The sequence below is a fragment of the Pistacia vera genome, unplaced genomic scaffold (assembly GCF_008641045.1).
Source record: "Pistacia vera cultivar Batoury unplaced genomic scaffold, PisVer_v2 Contig570, whole genome shotgun sequence".
In the NCBI taxonomy this organism is placed as follows: domain Eukaryota; kingdom Viridiplantae; phylum Streptophyta; class Magnoliopsida; order Sapindales; family Anacardiaceae; genus Pistacia; species Pistacia vera.
In genome coordinates, this window is record NW_022196413.1 from 2,298,165 (window position 1) to 2,311,876 (window position 13,712).

The following is a 13,712-nucleotide window of genomic DNA, read 5'->3' on the forward strand; positions in this document are numbered from 1 at the left end:
TGGTTGTGCATCGATCTGACAATTTTCGGTTAGATCCATGATCGAAAATAAACGGTCGATCCATGGATCTTGCTAAAAACGACCATGGATCTAGCTGTTGTTTTCGACCATGGATCTAGTCGAAAACAACTAGATTGGCGCACGGTTGTGTATTATTCCAACGACTGTCTACAATAGTCGGTAGTCGTCTTCGGTGGCCGACTTATTTTGGGTGGTATTCATGTAAATAGTGAGGGGTATTTCTATCCAAAAAAATTAATTTATAAGGTTATAGAAGTCATTTCGTATATTTGGGCTAATTGTTATTTGATAGACATATCAGGACACTAGTGTTCAAAATATTTATTAATTAAGGATAAAATAGGAACAAAATTTGGATTACCCTAGTAATAAAAAAATAACACCCTTTTACTCAGAAATTGAATTACCCCTATATTATTTATAATAATTATTATTGATATTGAAAGATTATCAAATTTTTTTATAACTTGACGACCAATGATAATGGCCGGTTTAAAAGACAGATACCGAAAGTATCTTTTATTATCCTGAAAGAGACCCAGCAAAGATATCTTCCATCTTAGTCTTCGTTAAGAAAATCATCTCTAAATTGCTCTGGTACCTATAAGACAAGACATCAAACCTCCATCACATCAAAGATCTAATTAAATTATTCAATAATATCTTTGGATAATCCTCCACAAATTCTAAACTCATCTGACAAATACCAAATCCGCCACACATTTATAATTAATTATATGCTCTCTCAGTCTATTGTTAATTAATTCTTGTTATTGAAGCTTTAAAGAGATGCAAATCTTATAATAAATAAAGTCCTTTGAACATTTATAATTTATTTGTAATTTTAAACAACAAAATGGATTAATCTAATATTGACTCTAATGATGATATACTCCCACACCGAAAGCAAGATCGAAGGCACAACTTAATTTGAGAATTTTTTATCATATAATATTGTATACAGACATTTCCAAAGCTTAATTCTAATGCACATTTTTTTTTATATAAATATTTTTATCAAGAGTTTATGGTAGGTATCACAAATCAATATATGAAAATAAAATAAATATCCAGTTCAATAATTATTAATCATATTAATTGTAAATATAGGCAGAGGCAGAACATAGCTTAGCCCTCCTAAAATATTTCGGAATTTTAAATATAAATAAAACACCTTCATTCCTTGTAGTTTATTTTGTTATCTTTGGTCTTCCTTATTCATTAAACTTTAGACTTTGACCTTCTTAAATGTAATTTTTTGAATACGTTATTCATATTTTGACTAGGGGTGTAAACGAGCCGAGCCGAGTCGAGCTTTTGGCTTATCGAGCTCGGCTCGTTTACAACAGTGTCGAGCTCGAGCTCGAGCTCGAGCCTAGCGAGCCTCAAAATTGAGACTCGAGCTCGAGCCGGCTCGTGAGCCGGCTCGATATCGAGCTCGCGAGACTTGTCGAGCTTGACCGAGCTCGAGCTCGAGTCTCAATTTTGAGGCTCGCCAGGGTCGATCAAACCACCATTTATCCGGGTTTGATCGAGCCAAGTTCCCCTTTTTTATAACAATCTGCTTGCGTACAGCATTTCATATTTACATCCAATGTTGAATTAATCATGATAGTTTTGAACATTACAAAATGTCTATTACCTTACAAAATCAAAAAATAGTTCTGAATATATACAAATAACATTCCTAGGAGATTATCGATTTTAGAGTGTCTAGTTCGCGATTTGAGATTTAGGGGTCTTTGATTGCGATTTGGGATTTAGGGCAACTGGGATGGGAAACTGAAATTGAGTAATTGACACTCTGTTTTGGTGTATCATGTTATTTCAAATTTGCACTTTAGGGGGGGAAACTGTCATTTTTTAAAACTTTTTTCACTGAAAAATATCAGTTTAATACCTAATAGTTTAAAAAATCACCAAAATACCCTATTAAGTGTACAGTGCTTAATCGAGCCGAGCCGAGCCGAGCCGAGCCAGGCTCACGAGCCCACGAGCCGAGCCAGGCTCGCGAGCCCACGAGCCGAGCCAAGCTCGCGAGCCCACGAGCCGAGCCAAGCTCGCGAGCCCACGAGCCGAGCTTCACTGTGTTCGAACTCGACTCAGTAAACGAACCGAGTTCGAGTCGAGTCGAACCGAGCCTTATCGAGCCGAGCTCTAAACGAGCTTTTATCGAGCCGAGCCGAGCCGGCTCGGCTCGTTTACAGTCCTAATTTTGACCTCTCCTTCCTTGAACATTATATTTTACCCCTCAAATACAATTTCCAAGGTTTTGCTAGTTGCTGATGGGAGAATATCATGGACTATCCTCAAGGTTTCTAGAATTATCAACTGGATGACAACTGTTGCATTTTTAAAATGGACCCTCAAAATTTGAAAAATGTATTATGGATACCCCTTTGCTTTAACTCTGTTATGTTGCTGTTAGTGATAGATGAGTCAAATGGTAACTTTGGTCTTGTAACAAAGTATTGTGGAAAAATAGTAACCTTTGTCATATAAGAAAGTGTTTTGTAAACCTAAAGAATATGTAAATAAGTTAAGACAAAAAGGTATCTGTGATATAAGTTTTTAAACTTTAAGGGTTCATTTATTAAAAGTATATCAGTGATATATTTTTTTCAAACTTTTAGAACCCATTTGATAAAATGTGTAAAGGTTATCATGCCAGTGATCACTTCGAAAACCCTTAAGGTAGCGTTTGGTTCAAGAAATATTGTATTACTGAGAATGTTATATTAATTGGAAGATAGATTACCTTAAAGATTATTGGGAATGTTATATTAAATGTGTTTGGTTAGATTGGTGGGTATAAATAATTAATATATTTGGTTGGAAGGAATAAAATATTATCGGGAGAGGCTTTTACTGAATTGTCCTTCCTTTTTAATAATAATAATATTATTATTTAGAGTATTACATTTAACCCCCTACATTTAAGAACTTCTAAAACACCCCAGCCAAAACAAAAGTTAAAATTTAACAAAATACCCCCAGCCATCAAAGACGACTGTCGGACGCTGGCCACCACCGCCGACATCGTCGGTAGTCATCGAAACGGTGCATGGCCGATTGGATCTGGCCAACCGTGCACTGATTTGGCTGTTTCCTGTCAGATCCATGGCCGAAAATCAACAGCCAAAGCCATGGATTTGGCTAGAAATAAACGGCCGATTCATGGATCTGGCTAGAAACGGCCATGGATCTAGCCATTGTTTTCGGCCATGGATCTAGTCGAAAACGGTTAGGGGTGCATTTGTTTCCCTATTTTTGCCCTATCTTATTCCTATCATTTCCAAAATACATATTTGTTTCCCTATTCTGAAAATATTATTATATTTTATTCAATTATTTTTAAACCCCCTAAGTTTTAAAAAGTTTAGAAATTGACAACAACACTCCCACCCACCCACATTTGCTAGATTCCGGCCACCACCGTCTGAAGGTGGTCGGAATCTGGTATAATGACGCACTACCGATTAGATCTGGCCAGTAGTGCACCGATATAGTTTTTTTCGGCCAGATCCACCGTAGATCTGGCCGAAAAAGGCCAAATCTTTGGTCATAGCTAGTAGTCAACAATGATCAAGATATGACCATCGTTGACGACTAAAAGTGGCTATATCTGGCCGTCAATAGCTAGATTTAGCTGTAGATCTAGTATTTTCCGGTCAGATCCAATGTGGATCTGGCTAGAAAAGGCCATCTCGGCGCACGACCGGTTACATCCAGCCGATCATGCGTCGATACGACAACTCCAACCACCCTTCGACGGTGGTGGCCGACTATCGGTATTTAATGGGTGGGTGTGAGTGTTTTTGTAATTTTTAATGTTTTTATTACATGGGTGTTTAGTAAATTAACAAACCTAGGGGGTGTTTTTTGTTAATTTTCAAATTCTACCTCGTTATTAACACCCAACTCTTACTTTTTCAAAAATATTATCCAAAGTACTAAAACAAGTGCACCCTAGATTATTGCACGACTAACCAGATCCGCACAGTTGTGTGACGCTCTAGTGACTGCCTATGGCAACCAATAGCCGTCTTTGGTGGTTGACTTATTTTGGGTGGTATTCATGTAAATAGTTAGGGGTATTTCTGTCCAAAAAATTAATTCATGAGGTTACAGAAGTCATTTCGTATATTTGTTATTTGGTACACATATGAGGGCATTGGTGTCCAAAATGTTTATTAATTAAGGATAAAATGGGAACAAAATTTGGATTACCCTGATAATAAAAAAATAACAACTTTTTCGTCGATAATCGGATTATTCTCTATATTATCTACAGTAATCACTATTGGTATTAGAAAATTAACAAAATTTTTTATTACTTGATAACCAAAAATAGTAATGGCGAAATTAAAAGATAGATTATGAAAGTTATTTTTTATTATTGTGAACCAAACGGACCATAAAGATAATCTATATTTTGTTATTTTGAAAAGGATATTTTCCATCTTAGTTTTTGTTAAGAAAATCATCTCCAAATTGCTCTAGTACTATAAGACAAGACATCAAACCTCTATCACTTCAAAGATGTAATTAAATTAGTCAATAATATCTTTGGATAATCATGGACAAATTCTAAACTCGTCCGACAAGTACCAAATCCTCCACACATAACATATATAATAATCAGATAATCACCTTACAAAAATTAATGAATCATCAACTGCAGGTGCTCATAATGATAATATCATATATTTTATATTATTATTGCTCAATTAAAATAATATATAAATCAATTCACGTATCTCGGTTGGCTCATCTTATTATGTGTCGGTCAATTAAAATAATCTGCGTTTTATTTTATGTCAACAATAATTAGAAAAAATTTCTTCTATTTAATCATTGAATAACCAATCCTTGCACTAATTATCATCATTGTTATGCCTAAAATAAGGATTGACATGGGCTAACATCATCAAGTACCAATCAGTATCCAACAAACTATTATACCATCTAGAATATGATGCGTCTCCAAAGAAAAGAAGAATATAGTTGTAGCCCAAACCGACTCAAGAATTTGTGTCTGAGTGAATTTGGTTTGCACACCTATCCTGTTGTCCAAGCCCCATTTAATTTAAGGATATACTTGGAGTTCTTAACGAATGAGAAGGTAGGAAGGATCTTCACAGTATCAAGCCACTTGCAAAATGTAATCATTACCTTGAGCTAAACGTGTAATAACTCCTTTATGCTAGGATACTCATAGAAATATATAAAGTAAAATACATTTATATCGACAAAAGTAGATGAACCCAAAATTTTCTTTTATTACATATAAACATTCTTATTACCAAATAAGATATCATTTTACAAAAGGTTATCAAAAACAGTGGACAGTGTAGCTATTGCTCCTCACTTGCCGACACCAATCCGACCGCGTCCTCACCCAGATCTTGTAAACACAAAGAAAAACAACGGGTGAGCACAAAAATAATGCTCAGTAAGTAAATCCTCTACTCGTCTGTCCCCGTAACTCTTTCTCTTAATTCTTTCCTTATACACTTCTCGTCTCATTTATTTTCTCTTTCTGTTTCTCTTTCACACAACTCTCTTTTATTAATTTCTATTGTAAGTCATGGCCTCATCTTACTGGAGGCACGACTGGATGGAGTTCACAAAGCATCAACCCGCTCTTCGTGACTCTACTCATTCTCTTTTTATTCTTTCTCACTTGAATGTCACGACCTCATCTTACCGGAGGCACGGCCGGGTGGAGTTCACAAAGCACCAACCCACTCTTCGTGACTGCCGGGTGGAGTTCACAAAGCACCAACCTACTCTTTGTGTTTTTCTCATTCTCTCTACTCTTAGAGTAGTTCATTCACAAAGTTAGGTCATTCACAAAGTTCTCTACTTTTTCTCAAACTACTTCTCAATGCACAATTAATGTATAAGGATGGCTCATGCTTAAAATTTCTTACTTAATGCACTTATGAAATGCACAAATGCAATGTTGCATCAAGATAGTCATTCTGCACAGGTCACACTCAAGAAGGCATAACTTGAGCTATACGCATCGGATTGCTACGGTTTTGGCCTCTTTTTTAAAGCTTAGAGACAGGATTACAACTTTCATGTTTTGGTCTCAACCCAGTTCAATCTGTAAGGTGCCCAAAAATCACTCAGAAGGTCACAGCTGTGACAGGGCAACCATGGTAACATGTTCTCACTTAGGCATTTCATCAAACAACAATTGTGCCTAAACAAACCCTAATTTAATTATCATTCAATTTGTTTCCTAAACCATCCAAAATGAGAGAAAAACTCTCTTGTATCATCACCATAACCCAAACACTCCCACAATACTTCTCCAATTCTTTTAATTTCATCTCAAACTACATTCTCATCACTCAACAACACTTCTCATAATTGAAGTGTATTCAACAACCACAAAGCAAATATTCATCTCAACTCATCTCAATAACATAACATACTTATACGTACATAAATCTCTACTCAAAGGATTTCTCAAATCTCAACTTGGGTTGGATTTATTTACCTTGTAATGGAGAGATTTCACTAACACTTTTCCTTTCCTTTGATAGCTTGTCTCTTCTCTACAACTTTAAACAATAAAACCATAAGACTTCAATATACATATATAAGCAAAACTTCACATCTAAAGCAAGAATCCTTACCTTAGGATGCCTTAGATTAACTTTCTACCCCAAACTGCTCAAAAAGCCCTCTAAAATTCTTGAAATATTGAAAGAAGACTTGAGAGGAAGTGGTAAATGGGAATGGCGGTGGAGAAGAACAAATGAAGGGTTTTCTAAACCCAAACCCTTATTAACTTTCAATTAACACATGCCTTCCCATTTTTCCCTTGCTTTTTCTTGGAAATTTCATCTATGTCCCTTAGTCAATTACAATAATGCCCTCATTTTTATTGCATTCTCTATGGCATTCTATCTCTTTTTACTCCTCAATTTTTCAACTAATTTTGAGTGAAAAGACCATTTTACCCCTAATGAAAGTTTAAGGGATTTTCTTCACATTTTTCTCAAAATAACTTTAACAAAATTCAACTAAGGGTATAAGAACATAAATTAAATTACATATATCCATGTGGGCGTTACAAAACGAGTATAAATAGATACCTTCCCCTCATAAAATAGAAGTTAGACACACGCAAATTAAACAAAGAAAATAGCAAAGACAAACTACTAGAAAGAGACTAGCTTAACATTCTCTTAGAACACAAATACTTGAAACCACAAATCGTAGCTTGTGACCTCTTGTAATCTTGTCTAGCGATCAGAAAGTAACCTTTATATAAACAATCACAGTAGATGTAGGATTCGCTTTAAGCATCTGAACCACTATAAAAATCTTCTTGTCAACTTTTATTTTATGTTTTTGCATGCTACTGCTGACCAATGTTGACTTTTACATTTAAGGACAAAAGTGTAAAAAGGAGAAACGATGTCATTTCTCTCTTTACTTTCCTTTTTAATGTTCTTCTCTCTCATTCACTCACTTCTTCATATAAAAGTGAGTTAAATCATTTTGTACAGTAACGATCAAACAATAACAGAGCATTCTCTCTCAAATTCTTCCATTTCTTTCTAAGTTTCACATGGTACCAGAGCCCTAGACGAACGTCAATGGCCAAATCGTTAGAATCAAATCAATTTGTTGTCAATAAACAGCAGATGTCTCACAGTTTCAGTCACAATTTCACCTCAGCTTTTCCTTCGAGTCTTCAAGTCATAAGCCCCAAATTGACTCGCGAAAATTACAGAGATAACTACTGCTTTTAGAAGTTTCAAGTACTTTCAGCTGTTGGAGCTCATGAATTAGAAGATAATCTCATAGGTCTGATTTCTTGCTCTTCTCCTTTAATCAGTGTTGAAAATAAGGTTGTTAGTGAATTTGGAGAAGTTAGTTTGAAAGATACATTGGTTATGTTGCATGGAAAATGACTAATAAATTTTTAGTAACCTGGCTATTAGCCTCAATATCTGAGTGTATGTTTTCATATGTATCAAAATGTCAGTCTTTAATTGCTATTTGGTTAACCCTTGAGAATGAATTCTTAAATGATTCAAAAGCAAGAGCTCTGCATCTGAAAAATTTACTGCAAAATACACAAAAAAGAAACCTAAGTGTTAGTGAATACATTAAGAAAATGAAAGGGATATTTGAAAATTTGTCAGCCAGTGGGCAACCAATTCCCGATAAAGATTTGCTCCAATATATTCTTGATGGTCTAGGACTAGAGTTCGATGCTGTTGTAGTTAATTTGACATCCAGGATTGAGTCCAAGTTTGATTCAGTTACTCTTAAGGAAGTGCAATACTTACTTCAAAAGTTTGAGATGAGAATTGAAAAGTTTAATTCTATTGATTTTCAAAGCTCTGTTCATCTTGCTTCCATTAGTAATCCAGGACAACAACTAATTAGTCCAAATGTTGCTTATAATCCAGCACTTTCTCCTAACCTAACACTGCAATCTGCTGTACCACACTCCTATCTTACTAGTACTCATCCTTTTACCAATTCACTATCATATCAACTACATCCTTTACAACCTTAGATTTCTCATCTAGAAATCGGTCCCCAGTATTCCTTTAATAATCCCACTGATCACTACACTTACTCAGCTCACATAGGACAATATAGAGCACCTTTTCCACCAAATAATCCATCTAGTTTTAATCAGTTTGGAAGAGGCAGAGGAAGAGGTACTAATAGCAAGGGAAGACCAGTTTGTCAAGTGTGTAATAAAATTGGACATACTGTAGTCCAATGTTATGACCAGTACAACTCTACCTATAATGGTGTGCCACCACCTACAGGAGGTCACATTGGACATCCACCTTGTCTCATCACTAATTTTTAGCAGTCCAGTACACCATATGGCCATCAGCCGAATAATCACACTCAACCACATAATATATCCCTTGGTTCTTATGCTGCCAATAATATGCAGCCTCAATTTGCCCACCATTCTCAACAAACACAATACAATGCCCCTACTACTTATGTACTTGATCAGTAGCACATTCGACCACTAGAATTTACTAACAACTTTCAGCCACAACAGAATTTTGCCACATCATCAGGAGTAAACTCAATTGGTTCCTCATACTCTGCTCCTATTTCACAAGGGTTCAAAATTCCTAGTGAGCAACCTAGTGGTTCTAGTCAAGCATATATGGTTGCAAATTAGACCTTTTCTGGTCTTGCTAACAAAGGATGCTTCTTGATTGTCTCTCCAACCACTTGCCAAGACCTTGCTTGGTACATGGACTCAGGTGCAACTGACCATGTCACAGCTAACCTAAACCACCTCAACATTAGCCACAATTATGATGGAGCTAAGCAACTTCAAGTAGGTAGTGGTGAGTTTCTTCATATCTCTCATGTAGGACTTACTCTCTTACCTAGTACTCTTAAATCTAAATGCCTTTACCTGAAAAATGTGTTGTGTGTGCCTAGAATTACAAAAAACTTACTCAGTATATTTAAATTTACCAAGGATAACAATGTTGTGGTTGAGTTTTCTGCTGAGAGCTATGTGTGGTAAAGGATAAAATTACAAATACAGTGTTACTGCAAAGAGAACTTAAAGCTGTGCTGTACCAGTTGAATCTATCCTCTGTCCTGCCCTCCAACTCACCAAAGTTTGCTCACCTTCTGTTTTTCCTCAGCTGCTAGTCTTTTCTGTTTCCAAGACTTATGCTAGTACTATTAAGCCAAATTGCTAGTCTCTTATGTTAACTTGTATCACTTTAGACAAGTCTAATAATGTTGCATCTAACTATTTTGGTGATGTTTGTAGTTATTTTGTTGCAAATAATTCTGCATCTGATATGTCTATTAAATCAGAGGCATCAGCTTGTAATGCCAATACACCTTACTCAAGTACTTGTACTTCAGATTTTGTTAATAAAAACTTGGATTTTTCTACTTGTTTAAATGACAACTCTTCAATGTTACATCATAACAATACTGATTGCTCACAAACATCTAATAATTTTAAATATAGCACTACTGCTCTACTTCAGCATTGGTCACTAACACTGATTCTTCTCTGGCTCTGCTCTTATGACTTGGCATAATAGACTAGGTCACCCACATGCTGAAATTCTTCAGAAAATTCTCCTACAAATACCCAGCTTATCAGTGTCCAGAAATAAATCTTCTATTTCCTTTTGTGATTCTTGTCAGCTAGGAAAAACTTCATAAAAACTATTTCCCTATCTCACATTCAAGAGCTACAGCTCCCTTAGAACTTATTCATAGTGATATTTGGGGGCTTGCCCTAGTGTTATCCTTAGAGGGTTTTAGATATTATGTACAATTCATTGATGACTTTAGTCGATTTACCTAGCTCTTTCCATTAAGAACCAAAGCTGAAGTAGCTTCTGTTTTCATCAAGTTTCATCACCTAGTAGAAAGACAATTTAATAAAAAACTTAAGTGTCTCCAATCTGACCAAGGGAGTGAATATAAAGGCCTAATTTCCTACATAACAACTGCTGGAATTCAGTTTAGACACTCTTGTGCTTATGTTCACCAACAAAATGGTAGAAGTGAGAGGAAACATAGGCATTTAGTTGAGATAGGCTTAACTTTGTTAGCTCATGCATCCATGCCCATGCATCTTTGGTGGTGTGCATTTGACATAGCAATTCTCTTAATAAATATAATGCCCTTATCTGTGTTAAACTTTGTTTCACCTTATCAAGTCTTATTTGGTTGAGTCCCTCTTTATTCCTCCTTGAATTTTTTTGGTTGTGCATGTTTTCCTTATTTACATGACTTTAATCATCACAAATTTAGTTTCCATTCCTCAAAATATGTGTTTATAGGCTATAGTCTAGTTCACAAGGGCTATAAGTGTTTGTCTTCCAATGGAAAAATTTTCATTACACCAAATGTCAAATGTCAAATTCAATGAAAATAAGTTCCCTTATATGAGTATCTTTCACCCTCCAGTTTCCTCTTCTTCACCTGCCACTGTCATAGAACTTCCCTTATCAAATTTTCCTTTTGTCTCTCATTCACAACCTCCAACATCTTGGAATCATACTGTATTAAACCATACTTTTGATCCTACATTCTCCAAACCTTATTCTCAAGCTAAACACATAGATGCATCTCCTCACATCAACTCAATTCCAGCTGAAGTCTCTCCTGCAACAACTTGTCCTGTAATCAGTCCTTCACCAATTGTTAGTAAGTATAATTCTTCCACAGCATCTGATATTCCTACTTCCTCATCATCCTCATTAGTTTTACAACCTGCACCTTTAACACATCCATCCTACCGCTTGGAAGTTGACCTCACAGATGCCTAGCTTGTTAATTCTTCTTTCTCCCCACATGCTGAAACTCCACTACCCTACCATCTTGAAGCTAATTTATCTTCATCACAGTTTCCTTCTTCCTTATACCCTTCTCATTTCCCTACAAACACTCACCGTATGGTAACAAGAGCTAAAGCTGCCCAAACCAAAACCGCCCTTCTTACATCCAATGAACCACCTATTCAACCTGAACCTATTTCAGTTAAAGATGCCTTAGTCAGTGATGAATGGAGAGTAGCCATGAAGGCTGAATTTGATGCCTTTGAAAGGAACCAAACTTGGACCCTTGTTCTAGCCAGTGCCGATATGAACATAATGGGGGAATAAATGGGTATTTAGAAGGAACTTCAATGCAGATGGCTCCCTTCAGAAGTATAAAGCCAGGCTTGTAGCCAAAGGATTCCAACAAACCCTCGGCCTAGACTACTTTGAGACATTCAGCCCTATTGTAAAGCCATCCACCATCAGAATTATCATCATACTTGCTGTTTCTAATGGGTGGGAAATACAACAAATTGATATCAATAATGCCTTCTTAAATGGCACCCTTAGTGAAGCTGTTTTCATGAAGCAACCAAAGGGCTTTGCTGACTCACATCTTCCTCATTTTGTATGCAAATTAAATAAAGCTCTTTATGGTCTCAAACAAGCACCTAGGGCTTGGTTTGACAAGTTGAAAGAAGCTATTTTAAGTAGAGGTTTTTAGAATTCCATTTTAGAAACTAGTTTGTTCACTTTGCATGATGATGGCCATATGATCTATCTCCTTATATACGTAGATGATATCTTGATTACTGGCAGCCATACTTAATTTATACATCAGTTAATTCATGATTTGAATGTAAAACTTAGAGAATAATCGAAAGAAAAACTAATCAAAACTGAATCTATGCATTTCATTTAATAATTTGTGTTACAATGAAAAACCCCTTTTTATACAGTGAGCTTACAAAGAGAAGAGAGAACTGATTGAAGGTTGAAGACTGCTGAAGACAATAACACGATTCAGCTTAAGAGAAAGACTGCAGATTACTGAAACGACATCGTTTCAGTAATATTACAAATAAGCCCCACATCTTTTGACTGCTAGCAGTTTAGTCCTTCTTATTCTAACATTCCCCCTTGAGCTGGACTGAGTGTGCTTTGAACATGCTACCAGTTTGTTTTGGCCGTATATTGACATTGAATAGCCAATTTTCTCTAAAAGCTCTCGGTAAAGTTGAGTATTTTCTTGTTATTGAAGATTCTAGAACAGCTCAAGGTTTACACCTTAAGCAAACCAAATATATCTCAGATTTGCTGGCTAAAACAAAGATGTTTGGGGGCAAATCTCATTCAATGGAGCTCCAGAAAACAAATGGTAGTGGCTTTATCATCTACAGAGGCTGAATACTGGGCTTTGGCTTAAACTGCAATAGAAATTGCTTGGCTTCAAAGCATGTTTTTGGAATTGAAATTATCTTTTCATGACTCCCCTGTTATATGGTGTGATAATCTTAGTGCAGGAGCCTTGGCTGCAAACCCAATCTTCCATGCACGCACCAAACATATTGAGCTGGATGCTCATTACATTCAGGACCACGTTATTGCTAAAAAGTTGGCTGTGCAATATGTTCCTTCTCAATTATAGATTGCTAATATACTCACCAAACCTTTATCCATTACTCAGTTCCAAGCTTTAAAGGCTAAGTTAAACGTGGTTGATGTTAATAGCATACAATAGCACTCAGCTAAGTTGAGTGTTGGTTGAGATTGAATGACTACTCTTTCCTCTTACTGAGTAACGATGGTTCTACAAGCACAAGGGAAGCTAACTGCTCTCTGCATGATTGGTACTACAACAGTTATTAAAGTTGCAAGATAAATGCAGTTGATTGTTTTTAAGCAACATCAGTTTGTTATTAGTTATAGTTGTTTAATTGTTTTTAATCCGAAAAGGGGTAATCTCTTGATTAGTTTGAGAAGATTGTGAATCAGAGAAAGAATAAACTCCCTGCCTAGCTTGAGGGGGAATGTGAATAAGAGAAAGATTGTTTTAGTTAAAGTGCGACATATTAGCAGAATGAACTTCCTGCAGCAACAACTAAAAAACAGTAGCATTAGTGTTTTTTTTTTAGTCAAAGTGTAGTAGATTAGCAGAATGAACTTCCTATAGCAGCAACTAAAAAGCAACATATTTGTTTTAGTTAAAATACAGCATATTTGTTTCAATTAAAATGCACCAGATTAGCAGAATGAACTTCCTGCAACAGCAACTAAAAAGCAGAAGAATTTTTTTAGTTAAAATGCAGCAGATTAGCAGATTGAACTTCCTGCAGCAGCCACTAAAAAGCAACAACATTTTTTTTGTTTGAGTTA